The following is a 23,801-nucleotide window of genomic DNA, read 5'->3' as shown; positions in this document are numbered from 1 at the left end:
CTAAAAACCCTATAACTTTATAAACTCTATCTCCTAATTAAAAGAAAAAATATAAAAGGTCAAATACTATTCAAAGCACTCTACGAAAGTTAATTAAGCCAAAAGATGCAGGGTTAGACCATAAACCCAGCTATCTACAAAACACTGCTCGGAGATAAAGACTACAGCTAAAACACTGACACAAACCAACAAAGAGAGACAAAATGGTTCCAAGGCCAAGAAAGAAAGAGCTGAAGAAACAACTTCCAAAATTTTTTGGAAAAAGTTCAATGCAACAACAAACCCTTAGAAAAGGTTGTACATCTAAACAAAATAAGGCCAAAGGGTCACAAACTAACTGCTCAAACTGAGAATACAAAATAAGAGGCAGATCACTTACCAGCAGAGACCAAGTTGGAACTTCCAAAGGCAGCAAAAGAGATCTGAGTTAGTCAGGGAGGAGCAGGGCATTATGGGAATGGAATTTTTTTCGACTGGACTCAAAGTTGGAGCACTAAAACAGCGGGATCTGAACAGAGTCGGGGTTCAAGGACCCATATTTTGGACTGGACAGACTGGATGAATAATATCTGATGCCAGCATCAAACAGTGACATAAGGAAGTGAAGAACTGAAGATCTTAGGGCAGATAAGGTGCCCAGCCCTTGGCTTGAAGTCCATAGGAAAAAAAATCTCGATTTCCTTTTGTAGATTTTACAAGTGAATTATTTCTGAGAAGTTGAAAGAATATGGACTTCTCTTTGAAACAGGGCAGGATCAGGGGACACTACTGGAATTGGAAAAAACATGAGGGAGTGAATGTCTAGGTGAGGCACACCAGACAACACATAATGCTGTAGATCGGGGAACCATGGCAGCTTCATTCCATGAGGCCATATCAATGGGAATCAAATTTGCCTGGGCCAGAATGGTGCTAAGAGAATCACAATAAGTTTGCACAGGAAGGCTTTATGTAGAAACTTGGCGATCAGGGAAACTGGAGGCATAGAGGAGTCTGGAAGGTCATTGACAGACCAGAGCTTCCCTTGGTGACTGATTCTGTGGAGGATCAGGGCAAAGTAGCTACTACATTTGGTAATGAATGGGGAAGCAAAAAGAATGCAACAAAGTTGGCTCCAGCAGTGGAAGAGGTGTTGTACTACTGTAGGACTGAGAGACTACTTAGGTTCATAGGTAAGTACTAAGTTACCTGCCCTTGCAGACCATTTTATGCCCAGCCAATTTCCCTTTCACTGATAAGAATCAAACCCTGTATCATGTATCTGTGATGTAAGCACCCTTAAGTGTTACGGCAACCCCCAACCCCAATTTTTTATGGGTATATTCAGGCCAGTACAGCCAAAAGTACAGTTTTGTACCTACCATAAATGTAGATGTCCGAACTGGATAGCATCTGCAGTCATAACAAATGGGTTGTCCTGTCGTCAGGTAGGCCGGATTCCAAAGTCCGGGTCCGGCCTTGGCTGATGTCGCGCTTCACCCGACGTCATCTCTGCTGGTCTTCGGGTATAAAGGCATCAGCCAACACCATTTTCCTCAGTGTTTCTTGCCCCAGATGCCAATTGCCCTCTTGGAAAGCTAAATTTTGGATAAATGCCAACGTTTCCAAAATAGTAGAAGGCAAACACAAAAAATAAACATGTATGTACATATATACAAACAAATACACCATAAGAGACCCCCCCCCCCAGCTAGCTATTAGGAGGGTAAGTACCCTAGGAGTACCGCAGAGGGAAGGAGGAGGTAATCCTGACTGCAGATGCTATCCAGTTCGGACATCTACATTTATGGTAGGTACAAAACTGTACTATGTCCTTCATGGATGCATCTGCAGTCATAACAAATGGGTAGAATACCACAGCCAAACTAGGGGAGGAGGAATAATAATTATGGTGTAGTCAGGATCCCTTGCAGTACAGCAGTGGCAAACCCTGCTCGGGATCTAGAATATAGAGGTAAATTATAATGCTTGGCAAATGTATGCACGGAGGTCCAAGTAGCCGCCTCAATAATGTCCTTGGTTGCCACTCCTCTTAAGAAAGCTGTGGTAGTGGCTGTAGCCCTTGTAGAATGAGGTCTTATGTTCTGTGGAATTGGTTTTCCATGGTAGGAGTAACAGAATCTTATGCAATTTCCTATCCATTTGGAGATTGTCTGTTTGGAAATTGCTTTTCTTTCCCTTCCTGTTGCATAGGCTACAAAGAGCTGGTCAGTTTTTCTGTTACCTTTGGTTCTGTCCAGGTAGTAGCGTAACTGTCTATGTACATCCAAGGTATGCATTATTCTTTCGCCTCTGTTTTGTGGATTGGGAAAGAAGGTAGGTAGGTGGATTGCCTGGTTTAAAGACACTCTGGATACCACCTTAGGCATAAATGTAGGATTAGTTCTCATGGATACCCTATCTTGATGGAATAGCCAGCAGGAAAGCAGTTTTCCATGACAGGTGTTGTAGATCTGCTGTTGCTGCTGGTTCAAACGGAGGTAGTGTCAACTTTTCTAGTACAAAATTCAAGTCCCATGCTGGTAATGGTGGTTTCCTAGGAGGTTTTACATTCTTGATCCCTCTGAGAAACTGCCTGAGTAGAGGATGTGAAAAGACAGGAGGATCAAAGCTGTATTCTGCTGAAATAGCTGATGCATGTATCTTGATGGAGGAATAGGACAGGCCTGTATGTAGAAGCTCTGCCAAGTACTCCAGAATGTTAGCAATATCTATGTTCGACACATCTTTTCCTCTTTCAGTACTCCAAATGACGAACCTTTTCCATTTTCCTGCATAGTTCCTTCTTGTTGAAGGTCTGCGGGCTTCAAGGATAATGTCTTTAACCCTTTGTGAAAGGTCTGGGTTAGTTACTGCTATGTGATGTTCCAGGCTGTCAGTTGCAAGGTTTTTAGGTTTGGATGTATGATGTTGTAGTTGTTCTGAGTTAACATCAGAGGCATCAGGGGTATTGACCACATTTTCTCCCGAGACATGCTCCTCAGCAATGGGTACCAGTGTTGTCTTGGCCAGTTCGGAGCTATCAGGATTATCCTTGGACATTCCTCTTTGATTTTCCGTAGTACCTTGTGCATCAAGGGAAGAGGTGGGAATGCATATGCTGTCAGGCCTTTCCAGCTGAAGGATAGAGAGTCCACCTTCCATGCAAGTGGGTGGAATGTCCTTGTGCAGAATTTTTTGAGCTGGTGATTTTGTGGGGAAGCGAATAGATCTATATGTGGCATTCCCCATTTCTTTGTGATGGCCTTGAAGATGTCCGGGTGTAGCATCCATTCGTGAGCATCCGAGGTTGTTCTGCTTAAAATGTCTGCTAGGGTGTTCTCTTTTCCCGGTACAAATATTGCCTGTAACTGGATGTTGTGGCTGAGAGCCAGATTCCAAAGGTCCAACGTCATTCTGCATAGGGGGTAAGAATGAGTGCCTCCCCGTTTGTTGATGTACCACATGACTGTGGTGTTGTCTGTCCTTATCATCAAATGGCCTTCTTTGAGGAATGGTCTGAATTTTAGGATTGCCAGTTTTACTGCCAGCATTTCTTTTTGGTTTATGTGCAGGTGCAGCTGGTCCTGAGTCCACAGTCCTTGTACGCATTTGTCCAGTATGTGTGCCCCCCATCCTAGGTCTGAGGCATCCGTAGTGATGGTTTGGTTTGCTCGAAAGTTGTGGAAGGGTAAGCCTGGGTTTGACTGGCATGCCCGAGCCCACCAGAGGAACTCCTGTTTTAAGCATGGGATTAGTGGTATTTCTGTTTCTAAGCTGTGCCTGTGTTGAGACCATAAATTCTTTAGGTACCACTGTAACTTTCTCATATGCAGTCTGGCATGTGGGACCAAGATTATGCAGGATGCCATGAAGCCCAAGGCCTGCAGAACTTTTCTTGCTGTTAGTTTGTTCTGCTTTGTTAATGCCAAGAAGTAAAGAGGGAGTTCTTTTTGTTTTTCTGCAGTTAGGAATGCCATCTGTTTTACTGTGTCCAATTCCGCGCCCAAGAATGTTCTTGTCTGGGATGGGATCAGCCTTGACTTTTGAAAATTGACTGTGTATCCCAAGGCTTGTAGCAAGTAAATGACCCTTTGTAAATCTGTTGTCAGCTTGCTCTTGTTGTCCGTTTGTAACAGGCAGTCGTCCAGGTATGGATAAATTTGAATTCCCTGTACTCTGCAGTGAGCGATTACTGATGCCAGGCATTTTGTGAATACTCTGGGCGCAGTAGATAAGCCAAAGGGCAATGCTGAGAATTGATAATGCTCTGATCCTGCAAGAAATCTGAGGTATCTTCTGCAATTTGGTCGAATGGGGACGTGCAGGTATGCCTCCTTGAGATCTAGAGTTACCAGCCAACACTCCTTGCCCAGCATGGGAAGAAGTTGCTGTAGGGTCAGCATTTTGAATTTTGGGACAATGATGTAAGTGTTTAAGATGGACAGGTCGAGAATAGGTCTCCAGTTTTTTTCTTTTCTTGGTACTAGGAATAGTCTGGAGTAGAATCCTTTGCCCTGTTCTGTTATTGGCACCCTTTCCACAGCTCTCATCTTTATTAATTCCGCTATCTGGTGCAGGGCTTCTATTTTTTGATTTGGGGGCAGGTTTGGCATTCCTCTTTTTAGTGGTAAAGTGTGGAAGTGGAACCGGTAGCCTTGGTCTATGGTTTGCAAAATCCACTTGTCTTTTGTAATATAGTGCCAATTTTTCGAGAATAAGGCTAACTTTCCGCCTAATGGTGCTGCTATTTGTTCCCTGGTAGGCGGAGATAGAACCAAGTCACTGAGATTGTCCTGTTGTAGTGGCAGTGGTTGTGTCTGTGCCTCGGTTATTGTCTTGCCACTGTCGTCCTCTGTAGGCACCTTCTCTGGATTGATTTCTGCCCCTAGAGCGTCTGTTCCTGCCCCTTGGGATCTTGTGGAGTCAGGAAAGGACCAATTTTTGGCAGGCCAGTTCCTGCTAAACCTTGGGGGCTGAACCTGTAGGAAATCTTTAACTGTTTGTACAGATTTTGCCTTGTTTTCCATTTTCTTCATTACCTGCTGGGCAGGTTCCCCAAATAGACTGGCCTTATCCATAGGAGCATCCAATAGCTTAGCTTTAACATGATCCGGCAAGACCTGTTCTTTCAACCATGCATGCCTTCTTATCACGGTGCCAGTCATAGCTATCTAAATGAAGCCTCCAGTGCATCATAGCCACATTTTAAAGAATGGTTACTAACCTGTTGGATATTATTCACCATTTCTAATACATATTTCTTATCTAAAGATTCATCAGAGGACAGCTTTTTAATTAACTGATCAAGCATAAACTCTTGGTATTGGATCATGTGAAACTGACAGTTTAAAGCTCTAGCTGAGAGAGTAGCAGAGGTGTAGACTTTTTTCCCCCATCTCTCTAAGGACCTGGATTCCCTTTCAGAGGCAATAGGGTTTTTTGCTGTGGTCGAGGCTACTGCCTTAGGCCCCTGGGATATAGTTTCGGGGTCTGCAAGTGGGGCCTTGTATAGGTGGTGATGAGTGTCTGGCACCCTGTAAAATCTATCTGGTTTGGCAGGGGCTGGAGGTAAAGAATCAGGTGCAGTGCAGACATCATTAAATGCATCGTCCACAACAGGTAGGACAGGAGGTATAGCTAAGGGCCTATGTTGTGGTAAGTGCAGAAAAGTCCTAAGCCTTTTTCTTGAATCTGAGAAATCTTGTCCCTGCCACTGGAATTGTTCTCTCATGGCATGTAAGGTTTCCCCAAAGGAGAATTCCTCTGGTGGAGAGGCAGCTGGAATGGATTCTTCAGCATCTGAATCTTCATAATTGGAAAAAGGAGCCTCTGGCTGGTCTGTAATGTCTGAGTCATCCGCAGAATCATCAGAGGACACAGGCTCGGGGGGCTCTACTCTAGGTCTCTTTTCTGGTGGCTGAGAGGCCCTGTCTGGGTGAGATTGGGATCCCCTAACTAAGGATATTAAATCTTCTGCCAGAGTAAGCATTTGTGAACTGGAAGTGGGCCTGAGTGAGGGTGGTTTAACAGGCACTGATTTAGCTGATTTGGCTGCTTTAGCCCTGGCAAAGGCCTTAATAGACATGGCTGCAGGAGGCCTAGCAGCACCACGTGCTGGGGTAGAGATATCCAAGGGGATGGTGTCTGATAGATCAGTAGGAACCACAGTTGTAGGCAAAATTTCTGAGGCTGATTCAGGTAAGGTAGCAGGAGCCTCAGTAGTAGTCATGGATTCGGCTGAAGATTGACCAGTTTTCTCGGTTTCGGCCGAAACCGAGACACTCATGACTTGCTTAACCGTGGTTTCGGCGAAACCGCGGACTACGAGTGTCGGTCTTTTCTTTGCGTTTTTAACAATTTGGGTAGTCGGAGGATCCGGCGGCATAATCTTGCAAAATCTGAGCCGAAAAACTGTTCAGCAAACTCCGACCGACGCCTAAGCGTTCGTCGGTTGAAGGAAGCACAGGCCGAGCAGGCTGCTACGTCATGGTCTGGGCCTAAGCAAGGCAAACAGTAAGAGTGGAAATCTTTATGAGGTATTTGTTTCCCACAAGTTAAACAGTTATTGACTTTTTCTGACATCGGCTGAGGCAAGAAAGAGTCCCCAATGGGGTACTTAGCTTTTTAGAAGTCTTCGAAGTAGTATTCGGTAGTAGTAATCTCTGGATCTGACCGACCGGCACTTGCGAACAGCTTCTGCTTCGGGCGCCACGCGGCAAGAAAGACGGAGGAAAATGGCGTCGGGTGATGCCTTTATACCCGAAGACCAGCAGAGATGACGTCGGGTGAAGCGCAACATCAGCCGAGGCCGGACCCGGACCCGGACTTTGGAATCCGGCCGACCGAGGGGCTGCCTGACGACAGGACAACCCATTTGTTATGACTGCAGATGCATCCATTAAGGACATCACCACTATCTGTGGATATGCAGGTTTTGGCCTGTTTAGTGACCTCATCAGCACAGCATAAGTGGACTGTTTGGCTATACTTTAGAAACACAGGGCTTTAAACCTAGCTGATGCCCATAAACATTAAGGTGCTTGCAAAATATCCCAACATCCAAAGCAAAGGTTAAAAAATCACACAGATAAACAATTCAGTAAAAACTGCAAGAAAAAAAACATGACAAGCTAGAGTTTTCACTGTGTGATGCCCATGGGACCTTAAAATGGATCTGTCAGCATAACCGCTGGGCAGTTGACTTTTCTCAGAATGTGCATTGCAATCATGAGCACTGCAAAGATATCACCCATTGTCACTTTCTCATGACCTTTCTGCATACAGAATAAGAGCTGGTTCCCCCTACTTGCAGATGTATCAGACCACTGGCTTATTGTCTGGCTGAATGGCGATCACTCCTGGAGGAAAGCAGCCCTGAAGGGTCTGCAATGCTTGGAGAACTGCCCTCATTTCCACGAAGCTGACAAGAAGATTGGTCATTAAGTCTGTCTAGGTTTTTTAAACCATCCTTTCCTCATAATGCCTCCCCATCTGTGATGACTGTTGAAGGGGGAAGGACAAATGGTCACCCTAAAGAAACCATAGGAAACTCTAGCCAGCAGTCCAAGTGTGTCTGCAACTCAGAGACAGACTGGCATGTCCACAGTGTTGGATAGCAGAGATAATTGTACACAGAGTGTCCATTATATCACTCTCAGGTAAAGTTGAGCATATCAGAAAGCAGGGTTGTGACCCATTTACTATAATTGTAGATATTTGAGTAAACCAATGTTGCATTACTGATTCATGGGTCTTCCTGCCATGCAGAAGTCCAAGACCAGCCAATTTTCCAGAGCCTTTACATCATATCTAGCTGACGGATGTTAGACGACAGATGTCTGACTGCCAGGGGTATAAGAAGGGCATCCATCAGTGCCATCTTCAGGTCTTTCTAAGCAGGGAACAAGCAGTTTGATGCCTGAGATCAGCACAACATCCTCAGTTGTCTGGATTTAAGTGAAAAGGATGGAAATCATAGCAGGCACAGAAGGGATAAGAGAGATAATAGGACTATTTGCACAGAACTCATGTAGCCCTTGCACCTAGTAAGCATGACACAAGTGGTCAGCAAGCAGACAGAGGGACTGGAGGGTGGGAGTATGTACTGCAATACTGATCTAAATCGAACATCTACAATTTTGGTAAGTGGGACACAACTGTATTGGAGTCCCTTGTAGTCCATGTTGCAGTACTGATTAATCAGGAAGACTCCCAAGGCCAACAGGTGGGTGTTCAGTTCTCTTTATGACCCCAGGAAATACGGTTTTGCACAATGGCACTAGCAAAATCAGCTCTAGCCTTGGAGACATTGCCAAAGTTTGAATACCATGTGGCTGCCCCTAGGATTGCCTGGGAAGGGACTCTGTGAGGAAATCAATGGTAGTTGCCCCATGCCTGGTGGAATGGACTTTAATATGCCCACTCACATCTTTTCTATAGTGTGAGAAACAAAGTACAGTTGTGTACCTACCATAAATGTAGATGTTCGAGTGTATTCACTGTTGCAGTCATTACACTAGGGTTATCCTGCTGGCAAGCTACCCGCAGTCGGCCAGAATCCCAAAGTCTAGGTCCGGCGTCAGTTGCTGTCGCCTCTTCCCTGACTTCAGTGCGCCAGTGGTATAAAAGATGCAGTCGACACCATTTTCTTCAGTTTTTCTTGCCCCAGATGTCAGGTGCCCCCAAATAGGTAGGCTAAAAAATTATGCCAAGAAGCATGCATGTACTAAAATAAACATTTCCTTTATCTACAAGCAAATACTCCACATAGGTTGTATAGAATAGAGAAGTACAGAAAAGTCCCAGCAAGAAAAGGGGATGGTGGGTGGGTAACCTGGACTGCAACAGTGAATACACTCGAACATCTACATTTATGGTAGGTACACAACTGTACTATGTTCATCGTGTTTCACTGTTGCAGTCATTACACTTGGGTTGAATCCCAAAGCTGAGGTTGGGTGGCTGGGCCTAAATAGGATTAGGAGAGGCTACAAGGCCCTGCAGAACTGCAGTGGCAAAGCCTGCTCTGGATTTAGAGTAGAGAGGTAAGTGGTAGTGCTTGGTGAAAGTGTGCACTGAACTCCAGGTTGCAGCCTCTAGAATGTCTTTGGTTGGTACTCCTCTGAGGAAGGCTGCTGAAGTGGCTGCTGCTCTGGTTAAATGTGACCTAATGCCCTTAGGCACTGATTTGCCGTGTTGTGAATAGCAGAAACGAATGCAGTGTCCTATCCATTTTTAATAGTCTGCTTTGAGATAGGCTTTCCTTGTGATCCTGCAGCATAAGCTACAAACAGTTGCTCAGTTTTTCTGAAAGCTTTTGTTTTGTCCAAATAGAAGCGTAGCTGTCTGTGTATGTCCAAAGCGTGCAGAAGTCTCTTCCCTTTATTCTGGGGATTTGGACAAAATGTTGGCAAATGAATGGTTTGGTTAAGAGCCACACTGGATACTACCTTTGGCATAAATGTTGGGTTTGTCCTTAGAGAAACCCTGTCCTGATGAAAAATGATGAAAGGTTCCACTGCCATTAAGGCCTACAACTCTGAGACTCTTCTTGCTGAAGTTATTGCTAGGAGCAGAGCAGTTTTCCATGATAAGAATTTTATATCAGCTGTATTGGCTGGCTCAAAAGGAGGCAGTGTGAGCTTTTCTAAAACAAAATTGAGGTCCCATGTAGGTATTGGTGCTCTCCTTGGGGGTCTTATGTTTTTTGCCCCTCTGAGGTACTGTCTTAGTAGTGGATGAGAGAAAATAGGAGGTTCCGTATTGTAATGAGCTGAAATGGCAGATGCATGGATCTTAATTGATGAGAAGGATAGGCCTTTGTCCAGCATCTCAGTAAGGTATTGTAAAATCTGAGGTATATTTGGAACAAGTGGTTCGAGCCCTTGTGCCTGGTTCCAAGCACAGAATCTCTTCCATTTTTCTGCATAAGATTTCCTAGTGCTGGGCCTCCTGGCTTCTAAAATGACATCCATAACAGCTTTAGAGAGAGGTGTGGTCTGAGTGGCTATATTATCTGCCATGCAGCCAGAATTAAGGTTCTGAGTTGACCGTGCAGAATCTGATTGTTTTGTTGAGTCAGAAGATGAGGTATTTGAGGTAAAGGCCAGGCTGGGCCTTGAGACAAGCTCTTTAGGATTGGGTACCAGTGCTGGCGTGGCCAGTCTGGGGCAATCAGAATCATTTTTGGCTTCTCTTGTCTGACTTTTAGGAGCACCTTGGGAAGAAGAGGCAGTGGAGGAAAGGCATAAACTGTCAGTGTTTTCCAGCTGAAGGATAGAGCATCCACTTTCCATTCTTGTGAGTGATAAGTTCTTGTGCAGAATCTCTGTAGTTGGCAGTTGTGAGGGGAGGCAAAAAGATCTATGCCTGGGCGTCCCCATTTCGTTGTTATGCTGAAGACCTGTGGATTTAGTTTCCATTCGTGAGGATCCATGAGATTTCTGCTTAGTTCGTCTGTCAGAGTATTTTTCTTTCCTGGCAGGAATTGTGCCTGCAGATGTACTTGATAGGTCAGTGCTGTGTTCCACAAAGTCATGGCTTGCCTGCAGAGGGGGTAGGAATGTGTGCCCCCTTGCTTGTTTATGTACCACATAACTGTGGTATTGTCCGTCTTTAGTAATAGTTGTCATGGATGTAGTAGATCCTTGAAGGCTGTCAGGGCATGCTGTACAGCTAGCATCTCTTTTTGATTGATGTGAAGATGCATTTGTTCCTTGGGCCACGTGCCCTGAATACATTTTCCTGCCATGTGTGCCCTCCAGGCATAATCCGATGCATCTGTTGCTATTGTCTGCCTGGCTGTGGGTAAGGTAAAAGGCTGTCCCGTGTTGTGGTGACAGGCCAGTGCTCACCATCGAAACTCCTGTTGTAGGCAGGGAATAAGAGTTATTATTGTTTCCAGGCTGTGGCAATGTTGAGTCCAAACACTTTTTAGATACCACTGTAGTTTCCTCATATGCAGTCTTGCATATGGAATTAGTAGAATGCAGGATGCCATGAAGCCCAGAGCCTGCAGAATTTTTCTTGCAGGGAGCTGGGTCTTTGTTGCCATCATTTGAAAGTAATGAGTCAGTTGCCTTTGCTTGTCTGGCGTGAAATAAGCCATCTGGGCAGTTGTATTTAAGCTTGCACCCAGGAATATCATCTCTTGAGAGGGCACTAGTTTTGATTTCTTTCCATTTACTGTGTACCCTAGGCAAATCAGTAATCTTTTTACAAACGCCAGATGCTTTTGTAGAATGTCCTTGCTCTCTGCTTGAATAAGGCAGTCGTCCAAGTAGGGATATATCTGAATTCCTTTTTGTCTGCAGAATGATTACTGGTGCCAGGCATTTTGTGAAGACCCTGGGTGCAGTAGATAAGCCACAGGGCAGTGCAGAGAATTGGTAATGCATTGAGCCAGATATGAATCTGAGGTATCTTCTGCAAGATTGTCTGATTGGGACATGCAGGTATGCCTCCTTGAGGTCCAAAGGAACTAACCAAGCCTTCTTGCCCAGCATGGGTAGAAGTTGCTGCAGTGTTAACATTTTGAATTTCGGAATATCCAGGAAAGTATTTAGGATTGACAGGTCCAGTATTGGTCTCCAGGCTTTGTCCTTTCTGGGTACCAGGAAAAGTCTTGAGTAAAATCCTTGTCCCTGTTCTTGCTGTGGCACTCTTTGAATAGCTCTCATGTCCATGAGAGCAGAAATTTGTTTTTGTGCCTCTGCCCATTGGTTTTGTGGCAGGTCTGGCATACCTTTTGATTTTGGAAGGGTGTGAAAGTGGAACCTGTAACCCGGAGAAACACTATTCCATTTGTCCTGGGTGATCATGTGCCAATTTTGTGAGAAAAGTGCTAGCTTTCCCCCTAAGGGCGCTGCCAAAAGCTAAGTGCTTGGCATCTGTAGAGGGAAGTCATTGGGACTGTTTCCTATAAGGTTGTGATTTGTCTTCTCCTCCTTTGGGGGCTGAAGCACCCCATTATTTAGGTCTGTATGAGCCTTAGGGCTGAGATCTGCCTCTTGGGCATCAGTATCTGCCTCTTTGTGGCCTGTCTGACACCAGAAAGGACCAATTTTTAGAAGGCCAGTTTCTGCTAAATTTAGGTAGCTGAACCTGTAAGAAATCCTTTACTGTCTGCATTGACTTTGCTTTATCCTCCATTTTCTTTAACACCTCTTCTGCCTTAACACCAAACAAAGTATCACTCTGAAGTGGAGCATCCAATAATTTTACTTTAACGTGATCAGGTAAACTTTGTTCTTTTAACCAAGCATGCCTTCGAATGGCAGAGCCTGTAACTGCGGCTCTGCAAGACGCCTCTAATGAATCAAAACCACATTGCAGAATATGCTTTCCCACTTGTTCAGCTGCATGCAATAAATCCTGCATTTCCTTATTGTCAGGACATTCTGAGTTTGTAAGCATTTTCTGTTTTAACAAAGACATTAGGTATTGTTGATCTTTAAGCATGTGAAACTGGCAGGTACCTGCTGAATGGCTTTCATGTTCATGAGAGCTATAATTTGTTTTTGTGCCTCTGCCCATTGATTTGGTGGCAGGTTTGGCATTCCTTTGATCCTTGGTAAGGTATGAAAGTGGAATCTGTATCCTTGGGAGACAATGTTTAGAACCCATTTGTCTTTTGTGATGATGTCCCAGTTGTCTGCAAAAAATGCTAATTTTCCCCCCAAGGGGGTTGCCAGGAGAGATTTGCTTGGTAGTTTGAGGATAGAGTCATTGTGTTTGTCTTCTGTTAGCCTGGGGCCTGTCTTATCCTCCTTTCTGGGTAGCAGAACCCCATTGGCGAGGTTTGTAAGGGCCCTGTGACTGGCCTCTGCCCCTTAGGCGTCTGTATTTGCCCCTCTGTGATCTGTCTGAAGCTGGAAAGGACCAGTTTTTTGTTGGCCAATTTCTGCTGAAACAAGGGGGTTGTACCTGCAAAAAATCCTTGACCGTTTGCATAGACTTTGCCTTATCCTCCATTTTCTTTAAAACCTCTTCTGCTTTGACACCAAATAATACATCCTGCTGTAAAGGTGCATCCAATAATTTTGCTTTAACATGGTCAGGGAGGGTTTGTTCTTTTAACCAAGCATGTCTACGTATGACAGAGAAAGTAACAGCTGCTCTACAGGAAGCTTCCAATGAATCAAATCCGCATTGCAAGGTATGTTTGCCCACCTGTTCAGCTGCATGCAACAGATCCTGCATTTCCTTGAATTCAGGCTGTTCTGAATGGGTGCTCATTTTTTGTTTTAACTGAGACATCAGGAATTGTTGATATTTCAGCATGTGAAACTGGCAATTTAATGCTCTCATAGCCAGCGTTGCTGAGGTGTAAATTTTCTTTCCCCATCTATCTAAGGCTCTGGAATCCCTTTCAGAGGGCACAGGATTTTTAGCCATAGCAGCTTTTGCTCCCTTATAACCCTGGGAAATTGTTTCTGGGTCAGCTACAGGGCTTTTATAAAGGAATTTGTGTGAGTCAGGTACTCTGTAGTATCTGTCTGGTTTGGCTGGAGCAGGAGGTAGAGAGTCTGGATTTAAACTAGATTCCAAGTAAACATCATCCACAATATCTAAAAAGTACAGTTTTGAACACCGACGAGAGTAGGATGCGAACCCACGCATGCAGAGCACAATGGATTAGCAGTCCATCACCTTAACCACTCGGCCATCTCGTCTGTCATGACTGCAGATGCATCCTTGAAGGACATCAGGAGGGATAGCAAGAGGTCTGTGCTGGGGTAGTAAAAGGAACTCTCAGAGCCTTTTCTTAGAATCTAAGTAATCCTGGCCTTCCCAGTGAAAATGTTCCCTCATGGTATGCAAAGTTTCCCCAAAGGAGTAGTCTTCAGGGGGGAAGCCGAGGGAATGGAATCTTCAGCCTCAGAATCCTCATAAGGTGGAAAAGTGTAATCCTGTTCCTCAGAAGAATCTGAAGAGAGAGAAACCTGGTCAGAGGATGCATAATCCTCCTCTTGTCTTGGTCTTTTATCAGGAGGGGGATGGGAACCCCTGATAAGGGTAATTAAATCTTCAGCCATCTTAAGCATCTGTTTCTTAGGCATGGGGCCTTGAACTGTAGCCTGAGGTACAGTTTTATTTGGTTTTAAAGGAGTTTTAAGTTTAGCATGAGATTTAATGGTGAGTGTAGTCGGTCTGAATACACCTTCTGCAACCGAAGGTATTTGCGTTGCACCGGTGTCTAGTTCTGCCCCGGTGTCGGTAGAAGGCTGCGTCGGCCTAGTGGACTCTGCTTGGGAATCCGCAGCTGTCTGGGGTTCCAGTTCTGCGGTCGGCAGGGGCTGCGTAGGCGCCTCACTGAAAACCGGAGAACCGGCGACAGGCCCAACTGAGGCCTCGTTGTCTGGCTTATTCCTAGGCTGCCTGTCCTTATCCTTGCGTTTTTTATGAGTGGCGGTCGTCGGCTGCTCCGACGGCATGATATAATTAAATTTCCTACCAAAGTAATGCCGTGCAAAGTCAAAACGGCGTTTGATAGTTCATTTATTAAACCTAGTGCAAAACCGACAAGCTGTGACGTCGTGGTCTGGGCCTAGGCAAGGAATACAATAGGAATGGAAGTCCTTATGAGGTATTTGTTTCCCACAAGAAAAGCAATTAACTTTTTCTGACATCGGACTGAGGCAAGAAAATGTTCCCCAACGGGGTACTTAGCTTTAATGAAGACTTCGGACTGAAATTCAAATTGAAAATCTCAGGTGTCGGCCGACCGGCACTTGCGAACTGCTTCTGCTTCGGGCACCGCGTGGCAAGAAAGACTGAAGAAAATGGCGTCGGATGCCTCTTAAATACCCCTCCCGCACTGACGTCAGGGAAGAAGCGACAGCAACCGACACCGAACCAAGACTTTGGAATTCGGGCCGACTGCGGGACAGCCTGATGGCAGGATAACCCAAGTGTGATGACTGCAGCAGGGTAACACGAGGAACATTAGGGTTTTTTGCAGTGGAAACCTTAACCCCTTTGGGACCCTGAGAAATTGTTTTTGGGTCAGCAGCAGGGTTTCTATAAAGAAATTTATGAGAGTCTGAGACCCTGTAGTACCTGTCTGACTTGACTGGTGCAGGGGGTAAAGAATCAGAAGACAAACTGGATTCAGAGAAAACATCATCAACAATATCAAGCACAGGGGGGATAGCCAGTGGCCTGTGCTGAGGCAATAAAAAAAAAAAAAAAGTCTCCGAGCCTTTTCTTGGATTCTGAATAATCCTGGCTCTCCCAATGGAAATGCTCCCTCATGGTGTGCAAGGTTCCCCAAAAGAGTAATCCTCAGGCGGAGAGGCTGAAGGTATAGATTCTTCTGCATCAGAGTCCTCATAGGGAGGGAGAGAATATCCCTGATCTGAAGAGGAATCAGAGGAAATAGAAACCTGGTCAGAGGAGTCATAGTCAGTGTCTTGCCTAGGCCTTTAATCAGGAGGGGGATGGGAACCTCTGATCAAAGTAATTAGGTCCTCGGCCATTTTAAGCATCTGTTTCTTTGGCTTGGATGACTGTCCAGGAGAATGCTGTACTTGTTTCCTTGTCTTTAATGGTGTTTTTGACTTTGTCTTGGCTGCTGTAGTGGACTTAATAGTAAGCTGTGAAGGTCTGAAAACACCCTCAGAAGCCGATGCCTGCTCAGCGGCTCCGGACCCATCTGAGGGAATAGTTTCCGCAGGCCCAATACCTTGAGTTTCCAGAGGCCTAGGTGTCTCCTCGTGGGAGTCAGATGCGGCCTGTGGCTCTGAGGTAGTGGGTGTCAGGGGCTGCGAAAGCACCTCACTGAGAACCGGCGACTGGCCTAGAAGAGGCTTTGTCATCGGTTTTGGACCTCGGATTCCTGTCCTTTTCTTTGCCTTTGCATTTTTTATGAATTCCGGTCGTTGGTTGTTCCGACGGCATTATGTAGTTAAATCTTCGGCCAAAGTAATGTAAAGCAAAATCAAACCGACGCTTAATAGTGCGTTGGCTGAATCTAGCACAAAACCGACAACTAGCAAAGTTGTGGTCAGGGCCTAGGCAAGGAATACAGTAAGAGTGAAATTCCTTATGAGGTATTTGCTTCCCACAAGAAATACAATTGTTAACTTTTACTGACATCGGACTGGAGCAAGAAAAAGTTTCCCCAACGGGGTACTTAGCTTTATTGAAGACTTCGGTTCTGAAATTCAACTTCAAAAATCTCAGGAGTCGGCCGACCGGCACTTGCGAACTGCTTTTGCTTCGGGCACCGCGCGGCAAGAAAGGCTGAAGAAAATGGCGTCGGCTGCATCTTTTATACCCCTGGCGCACTGACATCAGGGAAGAGGTGACAGCAACTGACGCCAGACCTAGACTTTGGAATTCTGGCCGACTGCGGGTAGCCTGCCAGCAGGATAACCCTAGTGTAATGACTGCAACAGTGAAACACGATGAACATCGTAATGTAGTTTGCTATCGATTTTAAGACTGTGTATTTGGAGAATGGCTTACCCCATTTACCCTGCAAAAGCCACCAGAAATTGATCTGCTGTATTAGGGGGTTTTATCCTGACTAGATATTACCTGATCTGCCTGTGCACATCCATGGAATAAAAGATTTGCTCTGATCTGTTCTGTGGATGTGGAAAGAAAATTGATATCAGAATTTAACCTAAAGAAGGCTGTCTGCTAACACCTTAGGCATAAAAGATGGGTTTGATCTGAGGATTACACCATCCCTGTAAAAAATCACAGAAAGGTTCTTTACACGAGGGCTTTTAGCTCTAAAACTCTCCTAGCTGATGTGACAGCTATAAGAAAAGTGGACTACCAGGTGAGTACCTTTAGGGAGGTAGTGGCAGCAGGTTCAAAGGGAGGAAAGGTCAGTTTTTCAAATACATAATTTTGATGCCATGCAGGAATAGGGTTCCTTCTGGGTAGTCTCAAGTGAATCGCATGTTTCAGAAAAAGTGTTTCACGTGGGGGTACGAGAAGATATGTGGAGCACCATGCAGGCAAGCTGATACAGCAGACGGGTGTACCTTAATGATGGAATAGGAAAGTCCTTGTCTAAACAGGCCTGACAGGTACTGCAAGACTGAGAAGGGTTGGTGTTCTTGCTGTGACTCCAGGTGGAAAATCTTTTCCATTTTGCCAGATATGATTTCCTGTTACTGGGTTTCCTTGCTTCCCTTAGAATGGAACGCATGTCATTTGAATAGGATGCATTCCTTGGTTTTAATATCCAATCCTCCAGGCTGTCAACTTGAGGGTGGCTAGGTGGGAGTAAAAAAAAAAAAACCCCAGCTTGGCTGAGTAAATATACTTCCTGTCAGAGTGCGGAACCCCCCCCCCCCCAAGTGTCAGGAGGAGAGAGAATCAATGTTGTCTCAGCCAGAAAGGAGACACTAGATCATGCTGGGTCTGTCCACCATGACTTATGTCAATACCTTGTGCATGACAGACAAGGGCTGGAATGTAAACAGGAATCAGTTTGTCCATTTGAAAGAGAAAGTACTTTTCCAAGTCCCTACCTGTTTTGAGTTCTGGAGCAGAACTTCCATAATAGTTTGTTGCAGTGAGAGGTGAGCAGGTCTATTGAGGGTGTCCTCACAGTATATTTAGGTTCAGGAAGACCTCTCTCTCTCTCTCTCTCTCTCTCTCTTCAGCATCCATTCATTGGGGTCTTGAAGATCCCTGCTTAGAGAATCTGCCACGGTATTATTGTAAACCTGAATATAAGAAGCTGTCAGGGTAGCCCTCCTTTTTTTAAACCCCTTTATTAAATTATCACTTGTGACACAGACAAAATTACATTTATATAAAAATAATCAAATCATATTAACAAGCTCACAATTACAAACATTATGCATCATATACATTGTTACATATCCTCTAGTCTAAAATATAATTTCATAAATTATTCAATTCCTGCCTTCTCTTACACTCACTCCTCCCCCAAACATTTTTCTGTATGTAATGTTCCCACAATTTCCATTTTTTCTATGTAATTTACTTCTACCCTTTCTTAAAGATCCCACTTCCTGTTCTTTTTCCCTGTTACAATATTCACTACTTGAAGTATTGCTGGTTTAGATTTTACTTTCCATTTTGTAAAAATTGCTTTTTTGGCAGCCAGCAGAATTAAATTTAATAAGGCCTTACTATGTCCTGGCAATTTAAATCCTGCATCCATCTAAAAAAATAATAATTTTCTTAGTTACACTTATCTGCTTGCCTAGTATTCTGACAGAGTACTCTGTAGGAATTTTTTAAAGTCTGCCAACTTATTATGCTCCCAAAACATATGTTCCCAGTTACCTCTTTCTTCCCTATTTTGCCTCCAACATTTGACATCTACTTCAGGAACTCCAAAAACTGGTAAAAACGGCTTAAAACTCCAAAATCCTCCCACCAACAACGGAGCCACAAAGTGTTTGAAAGAGGAGTGCTTTGTTCTTTATTCAACAGAACTTCATCAGACAAAATTCAATTAAAAGCCACAGTATTTAAAAAAATGACATAGCCAATGACAGATCTCGAAACAGTAGCTTTAAATTAAAGAAACAAAACATCGTTTTTACTACCACAATATCAAAATGTATTAAGAACATATTAAAAAATGATAAAAACTCTTAAGAGAAAATAAAGAAAAGAAACGGTTTTACAAGTTAACCCACCACTGATGATAAAGTTGAATTAAAGTGATATAATGTTTCAAAGTGTGTCTGCTCTAATAAGAAGAAGGCTAGGCAGGGAAATCCTGTCATTTAAACCTGAATGTTGTGTAGCATTTAAAAGTTATTTGCCAATAAACTTCCCTGGTTTCTAAAAAAAACAGAAGAGTTACTTCCTTGGGAGTTGTTGTAAACTTTATCACACAAAAAATGAACTTATTAAAATTAGTACATGCACTAAAGAAACATTTTTTTGTTTTAATTGCATAACGGTGCTGGTAAATCCAGCATTTTAAACTTTTCTCAGTTTTTTCCATTGTAAAAAGCCAGACAGGATAAGCATACTGCTAAATAGACCATATTACTTGTTCTACAATCATACAAGTCTTCTATTTTAATAGCCTTACAATAATTTTCAACTGCTATGTATGGTGTCTCATTAATATAACGGCACTGTCTGCAAGACCCACATTTTTTCATACCATAAACCCGGGGTGGTATAAATGGTTTATGTTTGGGGCCTTCAAGTATATTTTTAATAGTCCTACCTTTCTTGTAAACTACCTTAGGGTAGTCCCCCAATTTTCTCAGTTAGCGAAAAAACCTCAAAACATGGGTCCAGTTCTTATTAACCATAGCCCTATTAGCCCCATCACTGTGATGGTAAGTCATTACCATAGTATTAGAAAATTCATCTCTACCTCTTTGTTTTTACTAAGTAGTTCAGCCCCCCCCCCCCCCCACACACACACACACACACGCACACACACACACAGCAGTGGCCCATACTGAATATGTCTATGTTCCTGTATAAAACTAATTAATTCAACAAAGTGGCAGGATATTCTCTGTCAAAGAAAACTTGTTTAAACTGCATCAATTCACTATAAAATACACTGTCCTCCATGATAAGCCTTAAAAGGCAGATCATTTGTCCCTTGACCAGCATCTTTTTTTTTTGGCAGTAGGCATGGGAACTATTGAAATGGAGGTAGCTGTTGGACTTCCTAAATACTGTAGATTCATATGTGCATTCACTATAATTTTTGTACACTTTAACATCTAGGAAGTTACATCTGTCAGTTTCAACCTGGTGAGTAAATGTTCAAAAAATTAGTAGCTGAACTCATATATATTCAATAAAAGAACCAAATTATATCAGAATTATCTATCCATAAACTTAAAATATCATCCAAATATCGAACATATTTAATATGTTTTTTGAACACTGATGAAAAAATGTAAGTAATCTCTCACCACTAGAGTATAATATTGGCAAAGATGGGGGCAGCTGAGACCCCCATGGCTACTCCCCTTACCTGTTTGAAAATTTCATTATCAAACATAACAAAGTTGTTTTTGAGTACTAATTCCATAAAAGAATAAACAACCTGTGTAAGAGAACAGTCCCAGGTCAAAGCCCCAAGAAACATAGTTAACCTTTTTTCATCTGGGATTATTAAATCCAAATTGTTGACATCGATACATAAAAAAAATGTCATCACAAAATTCACATTTTGACAATTCAGTAAGAAAATGCTACAAATCAACTAACACATAGGGTTTATCGTAAAAAAAAGCCCTTGAGTTTATGGTCCACAGACTTGGCTAATGGCTCTGTTTTAACCCCCTTCCTGCTAATGGCTCTGTTTTCAACCCCCTTCCTGCCACTATAGATCTTAAAAGGGGTTAGCAAAGTTTTTGCGGACCTTAGGGATAACAAAAATAGATGGTATACAGGGCTTCTTTACTCAAAGGTAATTAATTTTGTCAGGGTGGAAAGGAAACTCCAAAAACAAGTCATTTAATACCCAATCAATTTTGTCATTACTATATTCATTTCATTACAAGAACTAGAAATGAAACAAGTCCCATCATTCAAATAGTTCAGCATTTTTCCAGCATATGTGAAACAGTCCATAATAACCACTCCCTCTCCTCTGTCGGGTTTCATGATTCGTAAATTGTTGTTGTTCTTAAGTTCTTGTAAGAAATTATCCTCCTCTTTAGTAAGATTCCATTTACTACACCTGTTAAACTCATGGAATGTAGCCCACAACGACACTTTCATTACAAACTTTCTAACTAAAATGAAACTTTTATTCTGTTATTTTTGTTTTACTTGGATCGCTTGTCTGTGTGTTTAATAAAGGATTTTCGACTGGAAACAGACCGTCTACCCTGCTTGGATTACTTCTGAATACTTAGTTATTCTGTATAATATTTCAAATTATATGTTTTATTCTGTATAATATTTCAAATTATGTGTTTTATTATTTTTTAACTTGACAAGTTTAAGTTCGCTACTTCTACTACCACTATCTGAACTTAATATACAGTGATTAACTAGATATAAATGTGAATTGAAAATCTTCCACACAGAGAAGTTTCTTACATTGTTTTGTTTTTAATACATTCTTAATACACTCTGACACTCTGTTTGTGTCGTTCGGCTTTTCCCGGTTAGGGGTCGCCACAGCAGAAGTCCGGTCCGCTAATGATTGGCAGTTGATTTTTACGTACCGGCTTGCCAGGCCTGACGCACAACCTTCAGCGAAGGTACGCCCATTCACGCATGTCTCCACGCAGAAGACGCTCTAGCTGAGAATCGAACCGGACAGCGTCTTACTGTGAGGTGACAACGCTACCGCAGTACCAATACACTCTGACACTGTGAGAGCAAAAAAAGACATCATATCATGCTCGTTTAATTTAAAGCTTTTACTGCTATGACATCTACAAGAGGAAAAGTATTTGGTATCTGCTTTGGGTATAACATTTCCTATGCAAACACTTCCAAGCAAAAATCATAATTCTTCCGATTTTGATGCATATCTGTGGCCATACATATGTCCTCCCATTCTTTCTTTGTGAATTGCACATCTAAGACTTCTTCCCAATCTTTTCTGACCTCTTATGATTCATTCCTATAGTTACTGTGCAGTATACTATATGCCTATTTATCCCTTTTTAACAGCCGCTTCTGTTCTACATTCAACTAAAAACTCAACCAGTACAGTTCTTTCATTTAAGATTCCTCATATCCCTTTCTCTCTATACATGATACCAATCCTGAATAGGGAAGGCAGTCACTAGCCTGCAATCCAAATGTCTTCTTGGTCTCTTCTCACTGCATTATCCCATTCTATTACCTTTCCCTCTCTAATTATTTGCTCCCAATTCCTTGGATCATTTGCTACCTTCATTCATTAAGATTGCAGCCCCCTCTTGTCTAGTCTCTGTACACCTAATTACAGTCCCCTCTACTGGAAGAAATCCCTTTTTCCATTACCATGTTGGCTTAGTTCTTAGTATACTTTCTATTTTTATGAAAATAATATTCTGTACGAGTTGTTATTCTCCTCAAGGATCTGCATTCAAAATCCCATTCCTTCCTTATTTCTTGAATTATCATCCCTGCTTCATTATCATCCCTTTCTACTTTGAATTGTAGCTTTCTGCTTGTGTTATGTACAAGAGCCTTAGCTGTGTAGCTCTAAAACACCTCTTCAAATCAAGTAACCATAAACCTCCTTGTTCTATTGGGAGGATCCACTTATTCCACTTGGCTCATGCCATCTTTCTCTCCCAAATAAAACCCTTCAACTCTTTATTACTATCCACAACTTCTCCTCTGGTTGATAAAAATATTTCCGACCTGTACATAAAACTATAGGGACTAAAAACATTTTTTCTTCTTGTATCTTGCATAGGTAAATGTTTCAAGTTTCTATGTTTTTGTACTATATTCTGTTTAGTCTCTTCCCACATATTCTTAGCTGTCAAAAGTGAATCATTTTTAATTTATACTCTTAATTACTTAATTTTATCACATCCACATAAACCTGGGTATTGCTTCACCAATTCTTGTAATTTCTATCTATACTTTGTTTTATCTTCATTAATTTTATATCCTGAAAAAAACCTGGAATGGTCTCAGAATATTCCACAATACTGAAATGTCCTCTTCTGGTTCCATCAGGTACAAAGTAATATCATCTACAAATAAAGCCAATTTTTCTTGACCACTATACTAATTATATCTTTGAACTTATGAGTCCCTTATTTTCTTTGCCAATTGTTCTAAATCTAATGAAAAAATAAAAGGGAATGAGGAAACCCCTGCCTGGTTCCTCTGTTTAGACACGGCTTATCAGACAGGAACACCCCCACACTTGGATTTTTGCTTCCGATCCTCCATATATCCTTCTAATTAACAATAACATATCACAAAATGCAAGGGCTTCCATGGCCATACTCATAACATCACAACTTACTCTGTCGACTGCTTTCCCTATATCAACACCCACCAATAAAGTACAGTTTTGTACCTACCATAAATGTAGATGTCCGATAGGAATGCATCTGCAGTCCTTACAAATGGGTTGTCCTGTCGTCAGGCAGCCCTTCGGTCGGCCGGATTCCAAAGTCTGGGTCTGGCCTCGGCTGGTGTCGCACTTCACCCGACGTCATAGCTGCAGTTCTTCGGGTATAAAGGCATCAGCCGATGCCATTTTCCTCAGTGTTTCTTGCCCCAGATGCCAGGTGCCCTCTTGGAAGGCTAAATTTGGATAAATGCCAATAATTCCAAATAGTAGAGAGCAAACACAAAAAATAAGCATGTATGTACATATATACAAACAAATACACCATAATAGATTCCCCCAGCTAGCTATAAGATGGGCAAATACCCTAGGAGCACCACAGAGGGGAAGGCGGGTGGGTAATCCTGACTGCAGATGCATTCCTATCGGACATCTACATTTACGGTAGGTACAAAATTGTACTATGTCCTTCAAGGATGCATCTGCAGTCCTTACAAATGGGTAGAATACCATAGCTAAACTGGGGGAGGTGGAAAATAAAGTTATGGTGTAGTTAGGATCCCTTGCAAAACAGCAGTGGCAAAACCTGCTCGGGATCTAGAGTATAGTGGTAAATTATAATGCTTGGCAAATGTATGCACGGAGCTCCAAGTAGCAGCCTCTAAAATGTCTTTGGTAGCCACTCCTCGTAAGAAGGCTGTGGTAGTGGCTGTAGCCCTTGTAGAGTGAGGCCTGATGTTCTCTGGAGTTTTCTTTCCATGGTTGGAGTAACAAAATCTAATGCAATTTCCTATCCACTTGGAGATTGTCTGTTTTGAAATTGCTTTTCCTTCCCTTCCTGTTGCATATGCTACCAGTA

At 42.9% G+C, this 23,801-nt stretch overlaps 1 protein-coding gene and 1 non-coding gene across 2 annotated transcripts in view; both read right to left on the bottom strand.

Annotated features, from left to right (window-relative positions):
- The window catches only part of DLG5 (discs large MAGUK scaffold protein 5), a 3,463,687-nt gene that overhangs the window by 3,317,845 nt on the left and 122,041 nt on the right, over positions 1-23,801 (bottom strand). The gene's annotated exons all lie outside the window — the stretch shown is intronic.
- Positions 13,574-13,655, bottom strand: TRNAS-GCU. The gene has a single exon. It is a non-coding gene; the product is annotated as a tRNA-Ser (tRNA).

The sequence above is a fragment of the Protopterus annectens genome, chromosome 14.part0 (genome assembly GCF_019279795.1).
Source record: "Protopterus annectens isolate FY-2018-M chromosome 14.part0, PAN1.0, whole genome shotgun sequence".
Lineage (NCBI taxonomy): Eukaryota > Metazoa > Chordata > Ceratodontiformes > Protopteridae > Protopterus > Protopterus annectens.
This window is presented reverse-complemented; position numbering and strand designations above follow the sequence as displayed.